The 20,295-nt window shown below is 39.9% G+C and overlaps 1 pseudogene; it reads right to left on the bottom strand.

The window, feature by feature from the left end:
* Window positions 1-7,912: 7,912 nt before the first annotated feature.
* Window positions 7,913-20,295, bottom strand: part of LOC127625250 (transmembrane protein 132C-like) — a 205,713-nt pseudogene continuing 193,330 nt past the window's right edge.

Here is a 20,295-nt window from a genome sequence, read left to right on the forward strand (position 1 = left end):
CAGTTTTTTGTTTTGAAGGGCTCAGGTTGATCAGGGGGCTTCACTGAGTCACCTAAATGTGATTTTAAGTCATAAATTTGATCCAGGAGTTAAAACAAACCATGTCCAAAAAGTGATGATTTCAGCCAATGCAAATAAATGGCAAGTGGGTACACCCACTTCCAATCAATTGAATGGGTCAAAAATCATCACTTGGTGGACTTCATTTTTATAACTCCAGGATCACATTTTTGACTTAAAATCACATTTAGGTGACTCTGTGAAGCCCCCTGAAACACATAAGCCCTTTGAATTTGTGTATTCTGTACAGAATACACAAATACAACATGTTTATGCAACTTACAACTCATAAACATGCATCATTTGCCTAAATAATTAAAGTGTCCATAAGCATTTTGTCCTATGGAGACTCAACAGCAGGTTTATGGGCTATTCATTTGAAACACTTAACATTTACATGCAGTTTTATTGACAAAATCCCTTTGGCAGCACTCAAAGAATACTGCCAAAGCATTTGGAATACACAATACAACAAGTTGATGCAACTATCAACTCGTAAACATGCACAATTAGCTTCAGAGTGAGACTCAAAGGTCAATGATTAATCATTACCATTGTAATACGCTTATAGTTGGAGAACCATTGAATCTGGCTTGAAAATGGAGATGGGGGGAGGGGATCCAAATACAAGCCAAAACATGCAATTGAGGTTGGAGTGGGGGGAAACAGTATGCTTTATTATGTTCCTTTATGAAATAGTACTCAACTCAGCCTAATTTAACAAGCTGATGCAACTATCAACTCATAAACATGCACAATGAGCATAAAAAATTAATTCCCACGAGCCATGCATTTGGTGCCATTCAAACCAGTTGGAAGTGGGCACTTCCTGTATGATTCGGTGAAAAAAGCCTTGAATCATATGCCAGCAACTTCAGCCGTCGAGTACTCCTTCCTGGGGCCTTCAGATACAACATGTAACGAATTCAAGTCCCTCGGTGTTAAGCAAGTACTTAAAAAAAATCAAGAAAAATATTCCTGAAAAATGATTGTCACATTACACACATTAGTCAGCCAATGAAGCACTTAACAAAGTCATTCAGACTTGAACCTTTTCACAGTGACTAAGGGGCCCCTGAGAAGCTACAGATTTCAATTTGGAGCCATTTGGACCTTTCCAAGTCATGTCCACGGTCCCGCTGTGAAAATGAATGGTACAAATTGTAAGTGGGATTGCTCTTCCCGATGTCCCAAAGACCCCAGATTTCGCACGGTGACACATCAAGGGCCCCTTATCGACATACTAAGAGGACTAAGGCCTAGGGTGCAAAAAAGTATTTTTCATTAATTTCAACAGATCTCTCTGCCTGTCACAGGAATCAATGAGACAGGCTGCATTTTGGGCCTGTGTGCGACAGTCCGTTTATCGGAGCCTTTAATACTCAGCAATCCCCCAGGGCTTCCAAACTCTAGGACCTGACTCGGGGGCCCCTGGCGATCAAATATCTGAAATTTCGAGGTCCTGCGACCTCGGTAACCCCCTTTTCTAGACGTCCCACTATCCCTTTCAATCAATGCATTTTTCACAACGTGTTTGTGGACAACGTCCCTAAATGGCCCAAATGAATGGAAAATAAGGTCAAAAGGTCACGAGACTCTCCACGTTGTCTAAGGGCACCCCGACGATGCGCATATGTCGATTTAGAGTCGTTCGGACCTTTCGGAGCTCCGTCCGCCAACCCGTCGTTGAAAACGAATGAAACGAATGGCACGTGTGCTTTTTCTAGAAAGCTCCCCCAGCCCCCAAATTTCACACGGCGGTAGCCTGACGCCCCCCGAAACACATACCGAGAGCACGTGGCTCTAGAAAAAAGGAAAGGTTTTTTGGGGGAGTTTGTGCAAGATTCCATCAAAATCCTTTTGCACTTAAAGCTTGAAAGAGCCTCTTGAAGGATGAGAGGCCACTAGGGTTAGGGTTTGAATATAAGCTCAGGAAGGTTCTAGAGACCCCAAACTTTGGTTCCTGATTCGTGGGGACCGGACGCTGGCGGATCGGGAGTTTCGAGAGCCTGCGACCTTTTGACCCCTCTTTTCCAGACATCCCACTATCCCTTTGAATCCATGCATTTTTCACAACGTGTTTGTGGACAACGTCCCTAAATGGGCCAAATGAATGGAAAATAAGGTCGAAAGATCACGAGACTCTCCACGCTGTCTAAGGGCACCCTGACGATGCGCATATGTCGATTTCGAGTCGTTCGGACCTTTCGGAGCCCCGTCCGCCAACCCGTCGTTGAAAACGAATGAAACGAATGGCACGTGGGCTTTTTCTAGAAAGCTCCCCCAGCCCCCAAATTTCACACGGCGGTAGCCTGACGCCCCCCGAAACACATACCGAGAGCACGTGGCTCTAGAAAAAAGGAAAGGTTTTTTGGGGGAGTTTGTGCAAGATTCCCTCAAAATCCTTTTGCACTTAAAGCTTGAAAGAGCCTCTTGAAGGATGAGAGGCCACTAGGGTTAGGGTTTGAATATAAGCTCAGGAAGGTTCTAGAGACCCCTAGTTTTGGTTCCTGATTCGGGGGGCCCTTTTGCGCGGGTTTCTGGAGTTTCGAGAGCCTGCGACCTTTTGACCCCTCTTTTCCAGACGTCCCACTATCCCTTTGAATCAATGCATTTTTCACAACGTGTTTGTGGACAACGTCCCTAAATGGGCCAAATGAATGGAAAATAAGGTCAAAAGGTCACGAAACTCGCCACGCTGTCTAAGGACGCCCTGACGACGCGCATATGTCGTTTTTGAGTCGTTTGGACCTTTCGGTGCCCCGTCCATCGACCCGTTGTAGAAAATGAATGAAATTAATGGCAGATGGACTTTTTCTAGAAAGCTCCTCTGGGCCCCAAACTTCACGTGCTGGTAGTCCGGGGCCCCTAGAGTGTCGTAATAAAAGCGCAACTCTCTAGAAGGTATTTTTTTTCCCATTTTTTTTTTTGGCTTGAATGCGAGAATCAACCTCACAGGCCTTTTGCTCTCAAAGCCAGAAAGAGCCTCTTGCATGTGCAAAGTCATTTGGGTGTTCATTTAAGGTCTAGAGCTGAAAGAGTGCATTCGGAAAATGTCTAGAGCTTACAAATTTTAGGTACTGATTTGGGGGCCCCTGGGGATCCAGAATCCCAAATTTCGAGGTCCTGCGACCTTTTGACCTCTTTTTACAAGAAATCCCACTTGCCCATTGAACCAATGCAATTCTACAGCGGTTTAGGTATACGGGGTTAAAATTGATGCTCAGACCTGGGGGCTTCGAATGCTTCATTGTTGGGCCCTCAGAAACAACATATTAAAAAGGTGTGTCCCTCAGAGTTAAGGAAGTACTTTAAAATAAATCAAGAAAAATATTAGAGGAAAATTATTGTCACATTACACACATTAGTCATCCAATTAAGCACTTAACGAAGCCATTGGGACTTGAAACTTTGCACACTGACTAGGGGGGGTCCCTGTGAAGCTACTGATATCAATTTGGAGTCGTTTGGAGCTTTCGGAGTCGTGTACACAGTCCCGCTGTGAAAATGAATGGAACAAATGGTCAGTGGGACGTGTTCTAACGTTGCACCCTGAGCTCCAACGGACCCCAAATTTCACACGGTGACACGTCAAAAGCCCCTAATCGACATACTAAGAGGACTAAGGTCTAGGATGTAAACAAGCATTTTTCATTATTTTCAACAGATCTCTCTGCCTGTCACAGGAATCAATGAGACAGGCTGCATTTTAGGCCTGTGTGCAACGCTACATTCATCAGAGGTTTTAATACTTAGCAAGCCCCAAGGGCCTCCAAAATGTAGGACCTGGCTCAGGGGCCCCTGAGAAGCTACTGTTGTCAATTTGGAGCCGTTCGGACCTTTCACCCCGAAAGTGTACACGGACCCGCTGTGTAAATACAATGTACAAATCGTACGTGGGATGTGCTCTAACTTTGCTCCCCGAGCTCCGACGGAGCCGAAATTTCACTCGGTTGCACACCTGGTGCCCCTCTATCACATACTAAGAGGGCAGACACCTCCTGCCATTCTTTTTTTTTCACCTTCAAAATATGCCATTTCGAGGGTGTGGGCGGGCACCCCAGCCACCAAACGCGTGGCCCGTGAAATCCCAGAGCGTAAAAACCTATTTGGGAAAAACAGTTGGTCAGGGGATGATAATGGGTCCGTGGACAGCCCCGCCCCCTGGGTGGTCTGGGGGTCTCATTGGTCACTTTTGGAAAAATAGTGGGTCAGGGGATGATAATGGGTCAGTGGACAGCCCGCCCCCGGGTGGTCAGGGGGTCTCATTGGTCACTTTTGGAAAAATAGTTGGTCAGGGGGATGATAATGGGTCCGTGGACAGCCCCCGGGTGGTCAGGGGGTCTCATTGGTCACTTTTGGAAAAATAGTGGGTCAGGGGGATGATAATGGGTCCATGGACAGCCCCGCCTCCCCAGGGTGGTCAGGGGGTCTCACTGGTCAGTTTCGGTAAAATAGTGTGTCAGGGGGATGATAATGGGTCCGTGGACAGCCCCGCCCCCCCAGGGTGGCACAGGGGGTCTCACTGGTCAGTTTGGGTAAAATAGTGGGTCAGGAGGATGATAATGGGTCCGTGGACAGCTCCACCCCCCCCCCCCCAGGGTGGTCACTGGTCATCTTGAGTGGTCAGCGGGCAGACAGTGGGACCGTGGGACGCCGGGGGTCTCACCGCAGCTTACAGCACCCCCTATGTGTGTCCGTTCGGTCATGTATTCCGGACCACAGACTCCATGGAAATTTGACCGTCCACAGACCCATAAGCTCCATCTGTCCATTGAGATCGTTTACAGGAGGGCGTTACACGAACCTGTCACCGTCCCTCGCATTTGTCAAACGTACAATGGCCGTTGATCTCAATGGGACTTTTTCCACCAACCCTTACCAGGGTAACAGCTATATTTCTGCTGTTCCATGAGCAACACTTACTGTCAGAGAGCGAATTTGAATTTTCATTCAGCCCATATGACATTTTTGTTAGAGCAATGTGAAAATCTGACTGCATTTACATTGCACAGTATACACGCAGTGTTATACATTTTAACAGGTTAATTCTAAAAATGTAAACAATTCTGATAAAAATACTGTAAATACTTCTAGATACCTTATTAAGTGCCCACGATAAAAATACCATGCATGTTCATTAATGCAATTGACTAATATATATATATATATATATATAGTATAACACATTACTGTTCTACAATTCATGTAAAAAAAAAAAAAAATGTAATCTTTTTAGAGCAAAATTACATATTTAATAAAAAATATGTACCTCTTTATTTTAGTACTGTGGCTTGACTCGACTTGACTTAAAACTCAACAGGACTGGACTTCACTTGCTTGAGGTGAGTCACTGACTCGACTTGACTTGTTTGATTTTTCTGCACTGCACTTGAGACTTGAATCCAGACTTGATGGTTAAGACTTGAGACTTGCTTGTGACTTGAGCATGTGTGACTTGCTCCCACCTCTGCTGAGAAGAGATTTAATTTATAGTGTTCATGTTTAATTCCTCTGAGATGCAAGAAACAGAGACCCAAATACCAAAATATCAGCAGAGATAAAAGGAGAAAACAGACCCAGAAGAATCCCGTTGAGGGTTAAGTGTGCAGCCTCTCAATTTGGATCTTAGAAAGGCCTGTCCCACTGGGAGCGATATTAATTGCATGCATATGAAAATGCATGTGTGATTTCTGGTAATGAACTTGCATTGTGTCAGTCGTCTCCTTGGATGAAATTGTGCACCAATGGCCTGCTTTTGTTTATTTCTAAGAGTGACTGTGAAAAGGACATGGTACTGGGGAAAATTAAAAGCTTGTTTTCTGTTGACAAACTTGTTAGCATAATAAAGGATAGCTTAACAGGGTTTCTCACTGAATATCAAAAAGCTATGAAATATTCTCTTAAATGGTTTTAAAGTACACATGTCACAAAAGTACCCGAGTGACAGGCCAAACATTTGGAGAGATGGAGGGGGTGGAACCACCCAGCACAGGTGATGAAGAAGGTTTTAAATGAATAGTTCACCCAAAAAGTAAAATTCTCTCATTATTCACTTACCATGATGCCATCCCAGATGCGTATGACTGTCTTTCTTCAGCAGAACACAAATGAATATTTTTAGAAGAAAATAGAGCTCTGTCAAGTCCTTATAAAATGCAAGTACACAGGTGCCAGCACTTTGAAGGTCCAGAAGTAACATTTAGGTAGCATAAAAGTAATACACACAACTCTAGTTGATCAATTCATGTATTCTGAAGCGAATCGATAGGTTTATGAAAGAAGCAAGTTGATAATTAAAATGTTTTTTACTTTAAATTGGTGCTTCCGTCCTGGGGTGCTTCTCATTTCCTAAATTGTGCATCCTCGTTTCCTTGCTCCTCGAGCCTGTGACCTGGAAACCGATCGAAGTCCACCATCAAGAAGGATCAATTCTCTAAATGCACTTTGAGGATCGAGGACAGAGGAAGCTTATCGAGGATGCTTGAACAAGGAATCACAGGAGCTTCCTATGTGGAAGACCTTTCGGTTGAAGCACCTGTCGCACGCATAAATTCTCCTTCCCTTCACGTCTCACACAACAGTTTTAATTAATGTTTGACCTTAAATAAACCATAATTGTAGGAAACAAGGTTGCACAACTTCAGAAATGAGAAGCACCCCAGGGCTCTGATACTGTTTGAAATGGCCGAACTCTCACATGACGTTCGTTCTTCTGTCGTAAATAAGCGCGGCTTCCAAATTCTCACGTGGACTCACCGATGCGCTTACATCACATTACAGATACGTGATGCGTCAACTGCTGGCAGGAAGTGCTTTTTAAAAGTTAATAACATTTTAATTATCGATGCATTTTTTACACAACTGTATCGATTTGCTTCAGAAGATTAGTTTAATTCTGCCTAAATGTGACGTTTGGACCGTCAAAGTGCTGGCACCAGTTTACTTGCATTATGAGAACCTGACAGAGCTCTATTTTCTTCTAAAAAACTTAATTTGTGTTCTGCTGAAGAAAGACAGTCATACACATCTGGGATGGCATCAGGGTGAGTGAATAATGAGAGAATTTTCAATGGGCCTCTAATGTGTGGACCAAAGTAATGGACAACTGTATATCTCACACCCATAGCTATTGTGTCTGCAATACACTTTGAATTGCCTGGTGCTCAGATACTGCAACAAAACATTCCCTGTTAAAGCCTGTGGTTTACCGCAGTTAAATGGGGTAAAATTATAGTCTGTTCAGCATCAGCCTGCTGCTTTAAAGCCAGGGTTGAATCGCAACTTTGTATTTGCATACTTGCAGTACAGCAGTCTTAAACACGTAACCTTTATTTGGTGTCTTAGGTTAAGCGCCTGTCAAGGAGAATGACCATCACAATCTGCATGTCCCATTTGAGGCAACTGGGGTTAGAAATGAGTGCAATCGAGTGGTAAAAAAAAATTGAAATGCAGGATGTATAGTTTATTTAATATGCAAATAGAAAATCAAGTGATGTAGTGCACAAATCAAAATATCACTGTTTTTATGTAATTCATGATAATAAATCATAAAGTGGATTTCAAAAGTCCAAGTTCACATTGAAAATGTGGGATTCAAAATGTAATTTAACTCTGACAATTTGTAATCAAATAAACATTAATACAAAAATTCTAGGTCACCAATTAAATGAGCCAATTTGTGACATTGACCTTAACACTTAACTCTTTAGTACAGAAGGTCAGATTTTGTGCTTCCATGAAGCTCACAAAATACTCTTTAGAAACATTCTCAAATCATGCTGGGGTACCATGGATCATCTGGGTTTGCACAGACTTGTGTAGTCCATGCCAGCTCAAGTGCATGCTGTCATGTCACCAGCAAAAGGAATATATACAAAGAAAATCTGAAATGCATGTTAATTTTCATTTAAACTTCATATGAGTCATGCTACTCATATGATTTGCAATGAAAATAATATTACTTTTGAATAAAGTAAGACTCTAGACTTTTGAATCCTGCTGTACATAAAAGAATGCTTTTGAGCTTATAACACTGAATGAGAAATTAAATTGAAATAAAAGCCTGACCCTTTTGTTCTAAAAAGTACCACAAAACTATAAAATGCTACATAACAAACAATGACACAACACATGTACGGGCAAATTGGACCAACAAATGTAATACTGTCAGGTGCTCCTTCCAATCACATTTTTCAAGAGGGCCGAATTGAAAGGATCACTGAGTGACATTGTGTATCACCACAGGATGAACTTTAACAACAATTTACATTTCCTCAACCATTGGCTGATCTGTCATGTTGGTACTGTATGTACAATTGACCACCTGTCTTTATGAACATGTTTCCATTTCAAAGACTACAAGACAAACAAGGATTCACAGAGAGTGCCAGAATCAGTCTTATTAATACAGTTTCAAATGAGACACTGGATGGACATTGGATCTTGAAGATCAATTCCATTCAATACACCAGCAGCAGGAAATAGTTGGCACACACTATCTTTAAGAATGAGTTATGGAATCAATTTGCTCATCAGTAACTGTTTTAAGGGCAAATTACTATTGATTACATTCTTTATAACTGTTAGACACAGTGATACAGATTGAGAGTGTCAGAATAATCAATTTATTCACATAAAATTGTTCAATGGTTGTCCTACCAGGATATGTACGACATCTGCTGCTTTGATCACATTACCTGAGGATTACACTCCAAACTAATCTGATCCAATTAACTTCACCCTAATCATCAGGTTAATCATGGGGACATTCATTTGAGTAGATTAGTTTTTACTTGTACTAAGAAGAGCTGTGATTATCTTTATGTTTGCTACTAGCAGAATGAAAAGAAAAGCAGGAAAAGAAAACTAAACGGAAAACAAAAAAGACAAAGAGGCAATGCACAGCTATAGCACACAAACATAAGCAAGTGGAGTGCATACCATCTATCATTCTAATACTGTAAACAACATATACAATATTGATAAGACTACCTACAACAATTCAATTTGCTCAGCAGCTCTCAAGGAGATGTGGAGGGTAATTTGTCTGCCGGCTTCCCAGAAGTCCTCTGCCACACTTTTGGTGGAAAAAGTTCCAAAATAGACTGCTTTTTCTCCATTGTTTGCTTTCACATGCATTTACTTATGGGAGTTAGTCTTTGGAAAAAATAACAGTGGATGCACAAACACAGATGGAAACAGGGATATATAAAAACATGTAAAACCTTACAAAATGTGTTCTCACATCAGTCAAAGTTCTTGGTGCACAACTGATATGTTTAAACGTCAACTTTTCACTTACGAAAAATTACCACCACCACTAAGATAACTCTATTAACCCACACTTTAGTGTGCATAGTTAAAACAAAACCAACTTTGTTAAAATATAGAAATGGAATATCCTCTCCTTCAAAAAAATAAAATATAGATATCTCTATTGAAATGAATTTCTAATATTCCAATGTTCTCATTTTTTAACATCCTTAACGGTTTCACAGCCATCTCAGTTTTCCTTCTTTCCTGATGATGAACCCTCATGACAGTTGCCATGGAAACAAGACCAGATGAATGGCTTGTCTTTTCATGGTGAAGTCTGTCTGAGTGCAGTAGAGTCAGCCCAACCACCACCGTACCCGGAAGGCAAATGTGTGAGCTACGCTTTGTCTGAAAAATACATAAATAACTACAACCTTCGACTATGCTGTGTTCTTAGTAGCATTTTCACTTAACCTTTCCATGTAATTTCGGAGCTCAATAGAGTCCCCGAGCTCAATGTCTGGACAAACCCATTTTATGTCGTTTTGACCAAAGAGAAGTGGGCTTATGGATGGGCAGCCATTGCTTGGCTTGCTGTGGCTAAAAGTGGTAAACTTCACCCGTTTCCTTTTGGTGGTTGGCGAATTTAAGGACTCGCTCTTGTGATCCCTCACAGCGCACCCAGAGTCAGTGGCAGACCTATGCACCTGCCCTTGTACAGTCTTCTGAGTTGAAAGACCATTCAGGAGTTGGCTACCTTCCTCCAGGCCCAGCCCAGAATCCATGGTGCCACCAAGCTCCTCCTGGTCCAGACACAACCCTGCTTGGCTTTCTAACAGCTCTGCATCATGTCCTAACCATACCCAGTCATGGGCGTGAGCCATGGTCTCCTGGGCCTCCAATGGGAGCTGTTTGTTGCTGTATTTAAGGGCATAAGAGACGCAATTGATTAGAAATACCAAGATAGCCAAGCAGAAGACACCTAGCAAGGCGTACATGCCTATCTCCAAGTCACTGAGGCCACGGCGAGTCTGCAGGAGGTCCTCTTCTGTGTTGCGTCCAGTGGGAAGGTCGGCTTGAGCTGGGAACTCTGAGAAATCAACTGGAATATCACCCGCTGAGAGCCTGTCATCACTGGGTTTCCCTGGAATTGCAGTCTTGATGGTGGTCGCTCCTTTGTTAATTATTCCAGCTTCCATGTCTGATATAGAGCCTCCATAATATGGTGCATTGGGCCTGTATCTCCTGTCGCTTGCACTGTTTCCTGTTTCCTCACCACGGCCAAACTTTACATGGACGTTTGCATTGCCTGCAGCTAGAACTGTAAGCCGCTTGGTTTTTAGGCAGGACTCAAGGCCAAACATCTCCACGCGGACCAACATGCCTTGACCTTCACCCTTGGCCACTACCACTGGCCACATCCAGGTGGTGTCTTTCTTCACTGACACCACCTGATCATCCAGTGAGGTGGCTGTTAGGACAAAATGTGCAGGGTTATAGAGGTCAAGAGGAGTCATGGAGCCATCGCTGAATTGCAGCCATGCACTGACAAGGGACTCCTGCCGGCGGAAAGAGAAACAAAACATGAATAAATTAAACATGATCTTCTTTCAAAGACCCAGAGTAAGATGGTTTAGCTCAGATGTTGCTCTTTTTTTAGCTCAGGAGACCTTAATATTTATTAGGCTTTTCTAAAATTTTAGGAAAGGGTTTTAGAGGGGTTGTAGTTCTTCCATTAACAGCACCATCAAAAGTGATTTTGTGCCTATGATGACCATGATAATGGTAATTGCACCTGCTCATAGACAAAGCAAACTTACTGACCAAGAGCGCATTTTTGAGAAAAAGCCATTGAGATCTGAGAACTAGCATACAATTTGCAAAAGAACTGCTGCAGTTAAATTTAGACTCCAAGTCTTAGATACAAAATTACTATCAGTGCTATTCTCTTGTCAGGAGTCTGAATTGAATTTAGCTACATCTAGACCCACATGAAATCTCTTAATTGAAGAATGTCATTGTATAGCATCTTCTTCTGTCTTCACTGGAATTATTAGAATAGGCAAAACTGTTAATTAGAAGGGGGTGTCCATATGCCTTTGTCCATATAGTCCATTGTATAACTATCTAATAAGATTGTGCACCTGATTGGTGTTGTGCATGGTCTCTTGTGTGGTAGCCGTGGCGATGATGGCCCTGTTGCTTCCTGGGCTGAGTTGGAGGTTCAGGGAAAGGCCAGAGACCAGCTGCACCCCCAGCTCTGTAATACTAACTTTGTCATCCAGAACCTTGATCATCCTCTCAGCCAGAACCGAGTCTGACAGTGGGGACATCACCTGGATAAGAGCATAATTACATGTTACTTAATCTCAGCAACAAAAATAAATAAATTACATATATATATATATATATATATATATATATATATATATATATATATATATATATATATACATACATACATATATGAACATGCTATCTGTTTTATTTAAACTGCAATTCTAAAAGTCTATGTGACAGCATTCGTCCTCCAAATGGTTTGGATGTGACTTTATATATACTCATATTATAAATAGTGTTACATTAAAATGGATAACGTCTCTAAGAGATTGTGCAGATGTATACTTTTTACATGATTTGCAACACAATCTCTAAGGGGCCATTTACACGACAAAGTTTTCAACAAAAAACTGAAATCTTTTTATACCTTTTCGCTGTTCGTTTACATGTTTTGGGGCCTGAAAACGCAAACTTATGAAAACGGGTTTCAAAGTACAAGTTTTTGAAAACAATGGCGTTATCGTCTCCGTGTAAACATACAAAAATGTGAATTTGTGAAAACGATGACATCATGCACACGTGTATTATGGGTTCAGTCTATAGCCATGAACTTAGAGAACTTCGTCCTTACCTCCAAGGCGAACAGACCAACATGAGATCACCAGTTGGAGTCCTTAAAAAGGTGACGTCCTTTATAGTCCAGGGTCACTTAAGTAAACCTCAGTAAACAGGGTAACTAAAGTAAGAACGCTTATGTGCGTAGGAACGTTGTGTTTCTTTACAAAGTGACATTGCCAACTACTGGCCTGGCATGCATAATACAGAGTTTTTACTTGTTTTTGTGGATCCGTGTGAACGGGGATCGTTTTGACCACGTTGTCATTAGTACGCGAAACTTTTTAAAAACGTTTCCATTTTTAGTACATTGTTATCGTGTAAACGTACCCTAAGTCAACATGGCCACGACAAATGAGTAGGGAGCTATATGACTTTTGTGGAAGGGTCTCAGTGACAAGTTTAATAAAACAAAGAAGCGACATATTGCTAAAAGAGCGTGGTCCACGGAGAGAAAAACCTGCATTATTGGCTTTACTTGTGGCTGGAACAGTATGTCAAACACCATGAAAACAGGGTGCTTTAGTTCATCTAGGAGAAAAAAGATTGATTCTTCCATAGTTTAAATTAGAGAATCCGGTCATTTCTGTCGCGTTACCTGTGTTGAAATCAGTTGTGAGGCAAGTCTTGTGCACTGTGTGTGTGAAGTGCTATTTGACTGATGCATGAGCTGCCGCCTAAATCGTTCTCTTATGAGGCAACATTTCCGTAAGGATGCTGCCATAGAAGACAACTGCCTATGTAGGAGACAGCAATGTAGCTCACTAAGTTTGGAACAGACCCATAATGAAGTGTCAGGAGCCATTTACTTCCTATCTGTAAGTATGACTTCTAACCATAATTTTAACACAGCCTGGAGGTTCACAGGCAACAGTTTGTCAATCTAAAATAAATGTTAATGTAAAGAAACTATTTTTGCACAGTTTTTATATTCTGCTCTTATTCCGAGCTCATCCTAATTTGCAATTTGAATTGAGAGATTTATTAATTAGACATAAAATAAGAATAAGCAAGGGGAGCCTCAGGCATTACCCAATATTGCGTGAGATGCTGCCCTAGTACCCTACTTTTATAAATAGGACTATAAAATAAAAGTTGGTGCCTGCTAGATTTCTTTAAGAATATGTTCTTCCAAATTGTCTACTTTTGCAATGAAAACATTTTTGTTATAAAACCAAAACTATCGTTCCTCCTCTAATTGCAAGTAATTAGTCATTCAGTTTACTCTCGACTGAAAAAGAAAAACAGGTGGGTCTCTCTTTTTATGTTTAATAGCAAGTTTTCTCTAATAGCAACGTGTGGACAATTGGTAATATGGTCACGGCTAAGTGGTGGGGTAAAGGATAGATCTATTTCACAGCTTCAATGATTTATGATTTCAGGCAGTGAGTGCCAATCTCAATCAATAGAGCTTCTCAAAGAAGCATTGGTTTTCAGACTCTCCACGCATTCCACTCCAGCCATTACTGGCCTTTTTTTCTGATTTTAATTTCAGCAAATTGATCAATTCAAATCTCTCTCCACCTGTGGCAGAGGCTTATATCTTTATCTGTCACATGGCACTTTAACTGCACTGTCTTTTCAGCTTGCTGCATGGCCAATGTGTAGGTGTGTTTATTAAAGTGCATACACGTGTCACATCACAACTCAAAATGATTCACCTCTCATCTACACAGAGACAGACAAATGACAACCTGGCTTTTCCAATGAACAGCTTTCCAAGGACATTCTTTCATTTTGGGGGGTTTAGAAACACAAGGGAACTGTAGCTTACTCAGCTGTAACTTTTAGATGTATTCCTTAGATTTGGGCAGCTCTGATAGTGTTGAGGATTTTGCATAATTGCATCATTGGTTTAATTTTATGGTAAATAAGAAAAGATCCAAGCAATCAAACCAAAAGCAGACATTGCATATACCTTTTTCAAGTTTCTCACCTGTACTTTGGTGGTGCCAGTGCTCAGACCGATCAGGACTTGTTCCTTAGAGAGCCTGGCCACCCGTTCATTCGCCACCCTTAATGAATCCCTCACCAGCTCCGTCACATCCACCTGCCAGTCACTTCCCAGGAGGAAGTCTGGTTGGCCCTGCCATTCCTCTGGCTCCGCCTCAAAGTGCGTGAGGACACGGACGGTGGTGCTCTGGTACTGTGGAACACAGCCCCGATCTTTCCTAGCTCCTTCATCCACATCATCCTCTCCAGTCCCCAACCTGCAGTAAAAAGAGCAGCCAAAATGAAATATGTTTACAGTTGATTCCATTTCATTCCATTCCTATTAATTCAATCAGAAAGCGTAGGTAAAATGGCCAATTGTATTTTAATCGATTCTGCAATGTAAAAAACACTCTATTTTCGTTAATTTCTTTAAAAATAAATATATTTTATTCTAAAATGTAAAAAAATTAAACCAACTACTTTTTCTATTTGATTTCATCAAACAACTTTGAGAACTACAACTATTCTATTCTATTCTATTCTATAGTGCAAAATATTTATTCTTTTATTCATTTAATTTAATCAGAAACTTTGGGAACAAGGACTATTCTATTCTATTCTATTCTATTCTATTGTGTAATACATTAATCCCACTATTTTATTCTATTCAATTTCATCAGACAACTTTGGGAACTAGAACCTTTCTATTATTTTCTATTCTATTCTACAGCACAGAAAATTCAATACATTACTTTATTCTAATTAATTTGACCAGAATACTTTGGAAACTAGGACTATTCTATTCTATTCTATTCTATTCTATTCTATTCTATTCTCTTCTGCACAAAATGTAACACTATTTTAATCTGTTTAACTTCATCAGAAAAATTTGGGAACTATGACTATTCTATTCTGTAAAATTCAATCCAATACTGTATTCTGTTAAATTTCATCAGATAACTTTGGAAACTATTACTATTTTATTCTATTCTGTAAAATTCAATCCACTACTTAATTTCATTCAATTTGATCAGATAACTTTGGGAACTATGACTATTCTATATATTCTTTTATATTCTACACTGTAAAAAAAAAAAAACACCACTGATTTATTTTGTTTAATTTATTAATAAAAAATAAAAATAAAAAACATTAACAACTAAGACTCTTCTATCCTATCCTACTCTGTTCTATTCATTTTAAATTTACATTTAGTCATTTAGCAGATGCTTTTATCCAAAGTGACTTTCAAATTAGGAACATAACAAGCAATTATAAATATATATGATAGATTATTATAAATATTCTATTCTATTCTATTGATTACTAAGGGCAGATGTGGCATTCACCCTCTAGAAATAGATGAGTCACTTTGACAGGCTTTGAAAACATGAACCCTATTCACATTTCAGAGAAGCATTTTCTCTCCCCACATGAATAGCCCAGTGCCTGGTGAACAGGGCACTAGCTCTGAATGTTCCATTATTTTTAATAAGCCAAAACCATCCAAAATAAAACAGCATCAGTGGAAGGTTAACATGGTGGGTCTAACTGTGGTGAGGCCACGCTCTTCTGCACTTCTGCGCAATAATGCCTGAACGTTGGCAGAAACAGTGTGACATTTACAAAACACAGGTGTATAAACTGGGCAGGCGGCACTCAGTTGAGGAATGTCAGGTCACAGAAGGTCTCAGGAGTAATGAGCTTGCATCTTACAACACAACCACACATTTACCACCCTCAAAGAGGTAATGAAAACCATCCTTGACACAGATAGAGCAACCTCAGGCCAAGGGTAGATTGTTACAGCATGGTTAAGAGGAAGCTCAGAGCTGTTGAATTTTCCCAATAGAAGGCCATCTGGCTTACTAGTTTAACAGCTGAAGACTGTGTCAGTTTACCAACCAGCTTAACCAGCTTGGCCAGGCTGGGAGACTAGTTTAACCAGCTTTGTATGGATGATAAAAAACCTTAAACCAGACAAGACCAGGAAACCAGCTTAGGGTGGGGTTTTCAGCATCAGCTGGCAAGAGGAAGTTAAGTCATTTTACATTTTCGTATCTTCCATTGTGATCATAGATAAGCATCGCACACACTTGCTCTCCTGCCGATTTTCTTCTTGACAACCACATTGCCACTTACAAGAGACAACTTTCATCCACACTTGTCCCTTAGACTCATCACTACCTACTTCAGTTTGACAATTTTTCTACTATTCATTCCATCTGTCTCGCCTCATCCCAATCTCATTTATCATGCATGAGTCAACCCGTCAGGATTGTTTCTACAAGGAGAGTAATTAAAACTTATCTTATGGGTATCCACTGCGTACAGCAGCATTAAACCGATGCTGTTGCGTCAGGGCAGGTGCACCTGAAAATGACCATGCAGTAATTAAAAAGTCAACGTCTGCATCCTCCCCTTACCTCTATCATGCATTCCAGAGGGAGCTTCGCCACATGTTTGGTTTTACAGGGGAACGATGGAGCGTAGACAATGTCTGAGCCAGGGGAGGGTTGATAAAGATGGTGCAGACTAAAGTATTGTGGATCAGGCTCAATAAGTGATCTAAATGTGCTTATTCCAGATACGATAAAGAGATGATCATCTCACCATTGACACTGCAATATTTAGAGGCTGATTACAGTAATGTAAGAAATATTTGTGTTTTTAAATCACTGCAAGTAGAACTATACTACATAACATAGTATGTGGTTCGTGCAAGATACAGTATGTTCTGCTCAGCTTAAGATTTTAAAACATGACAGACCTTAATAGTAGTTTCTGTTCTGTTTCCAATTCAAATAAGGGGTCAAATCATACATTTCTATTATATTTGTTTCCCCCAAGAGTTCCACTTATAATGTTACTTTATTTATTTATTTATTTATTTATTTTTTATTGATATTTTCCACACTTGGACTTAAAAGGGCAGAGCATTAAGGACTCTTATATAAACATCCTAATTACATTTGAAATGAGTATCAGTGCTTCCTTCAGAAGGATATGCAGAGCGGCAGGTGCTACACCCAGCCTGGCTTTACCTTATTACCTTATAGTGACTGGATGACTGGACATGTTTATAACACTGAGTAAAGAAACTACTTTGAATCTGTTAGAAACATATCCTTCAGCTACTCAAACTGTAATGTAAAGTAGTTAAACTACAGTCAAGCTACTTAAAATATAAGGTAGTTACACTACAATTTACATAACAAAAAAAACTAACTAGATTGTAGGGGAAAATACATTTTTAATTATATGACATGTTACATATATTTATTAATCAGAGCAGTATTTATCTTTGCAAAAAAATTAGGATCTCAGTTAAGGTGACAGCACTGAATTGAACAGATAAATTAACACTAAATACAAAAAGATTTGTATTTCATTTTCTATATCTGAGTTGAAAACAAACAAAGCTGCATTAATCTACAAATAGACATAAAATACCTTACTTGGACTGCATTTTGTCATGCTATACTTCTATTAATTGGAAACCTAGTTACACTTTTACTGTGAAAGATGATGTAGATCAGTAGATGACACTGATATTACTGAAAAAAGCAGCGTTGCTACTTTTGGACCCACTTTTTATTATGTGTCTTTAACCACAATGTACTTAATCAAATAATACAATGTACTTATTAAGTACATACATGTTTTTGCATTGTACTTACATTTCAAGTTCCTGCATTTAATTACATTTGTAGTTACCCTAAACCCTACTCCTTAACCTACCCGTACCTCAACCTCAACCTCATTAACTGCTAATTTGAATTTTGAGAATTCTGCCAAACAGCATGTAGCTACACAATGATTACATTGTATTGAATGCATTTCAATGTTGATACATAATAGTTAAAGCCACCTAAAATAAAGCGGGACCCTACCTTTAGTTAAAAAGTTGTGAAAGTACGGAACAAGCCACTTTTGCTGCTCAATCTCAAATAATGCTTTTTTTCCACTGGAAAGTGTATTGACAGTTTGAACATTTTGTTTTCATGGTACAATGAACTCTTATCTCAAAAGATCAATAACAATTTTGATTCCTACTGGCATGCCCTCATTAAAACAAAAACATTGCTGACCTCTGGTTGTCAGTATCAGCAGGAACTCTCCAGCCCCTGATCTGGCTGAGTTCTGGATCAGACATCTCGATCTGCAGGGGGAGTCTGGGCATCCAGACACTTAATTCCAGCTGAGCGCTCAGGTAACTGTAGGTGAAGTTCACCATCATCCTTACTCTCCCACGTGTCTCCTTTCCGTTAACATACACATAATCACACCTCTCTGACACCTAAGAGGCAGGAATACAAATGAGACAGAAGACAAACAAAGCATTCAACCAACACTGTATTCATAGGAGATTTAAATGAAAGAAAATTGCAGGTTCGGCCGTCGTATCAGCCTACTTCTCTCCCCAATTACCAGGTGACTATTTCACATTTTGAAAGCGTTTTTCATTGAATAGCACATTTTTTTTGTGCTATTGCTATTTGCTTTCATTCTTTACTTTAATGAAGGAAGATGAGAGATTGGACGGCTTTGACTGTCCTTTCCAAGTATTTACTTCTGACTACTGTCAGTGGGGGAGAAGCAAGGACAGTTGCCATGGATAATGAGACTGATTGGATCAGTGGTCGACCGATATGGGTTTTTAATGACCAATGCTGATATCCAGAGAGCAGGGTGGCTGATAAGCCAAAACAATGTCGATATAATATATATATATATATATATATATATATATATATATATATATATATATATATATATATATATAATAATTTAATATAGTAAATAAGAAACAAATAATAAAATTCAAATAATAATAATACACTTATTTAGCACTATATTTTCTAAATTTCACACAAAACAAAAAAATGATATTGTATTTTAAATGGTAGATATCAGTTTCTTCAGATTTCTATTTAGTCATAATTGTTTTGTCATTTATTTTCACATGAAGGAAATAACAGTACACACAGTAGTCCAGCAACCATGGATGGCATGTCCATGTTAGCAATTGCATTTACTCAAAATATATACATTGTACATACAGTGCATAGTGAATATGACATTTAAATATAGCACATGTGATGAGCTTTTACCTCGGGCTGCATCCGAAAGCGTAGGCAGCTGACTTGCTACCTTGCTGCCTAATCAGTTAATGGCTTAACTGACATCTGTTTTGAATTAATGGAACTCTTAAGGAAACTGATCTCTGAACAGAAAAGCACCTTATTTTCATCATACCTCTGTATACAGCCTCCAGATGCTGCATTTCCCTGGTTCGGACGCAGCCTTAAAGTTGCACTCTTGCGGATCCAGCACAAGCCTCAATCTCCTGACAGTTTAAACACCCTGAATCGCCAACTTGGCTTTTCACAGAGTAACCATCATGATTTGTGAATGAGAGAAACTTTTGATCCTGATCCTTAAGTTTTTGATTCTGGCTGATGAAATACGTGCTTCAGAGGAAGACATTAGATGAGCGTTCGACAGGAAGAAAACACTGGATTTTCGTGAGGTTTGTGAATGACATCTGTTTAAACGAGATAGCTGGATATTTGCCAACTGTATATAATACAAGTTTTATTGATATTTGCCTTTTATCATTAGAAAAGGTACAGGAAACTCTTGAGGATAGACTGTTACGTGCTTCAGAGGAAGATTTACAAAATGCTGGATGCTGGATCTGCTGTAGTTGTGTGAGGTTGGGTTATTACATCTGTTTAAACGAGATATGCGCATATTTGCATACGGTATATATGATATTAGTTTTATTGATATTTGCCTTTTTCTCATTAGACAAGACAGTTAAAGTTACAGGGAACTGTTGAGGAGAGAGAGGGAGAATGAAACCACTTTAGCATTATGAGCTCAAACGTGCCTCTGATATGCGGATCGATTAAATGACACTGTGTTGCACACCGGTCTATTATTGTAGTAACATAATGGCACGTAACAACACAAAAAACTGTGACAATTTTTGCCGCCCTCAAGAAACAAATAGGCCAACCCGGTAAATTTATTGGCCGGTGTGATAATTAAAAAAGTCTGAATATCGGTCGCTTTATCGGCATCTGTGATATATCGTCGACCACTAGTTTGGTTGTCTATATTTCTCTTTAGACTTTAGAG

The sequence above is a fragment of the Xyrauchen texanus genome, chromosome 31, assembly GCF_025860055.1.
Source record: "Xyrauchen texanus isolate HMW12.3.18 chromosome 31, RBS_HiC_50CHRs, whole genome shotgun sequence".
Lineage (NCBI taxonomy): Eukaryota > Metazoa > Chordata > Actinopteri > Cypriniformes > Catostomidae > Xyrauchen > Xyrauchen texanus.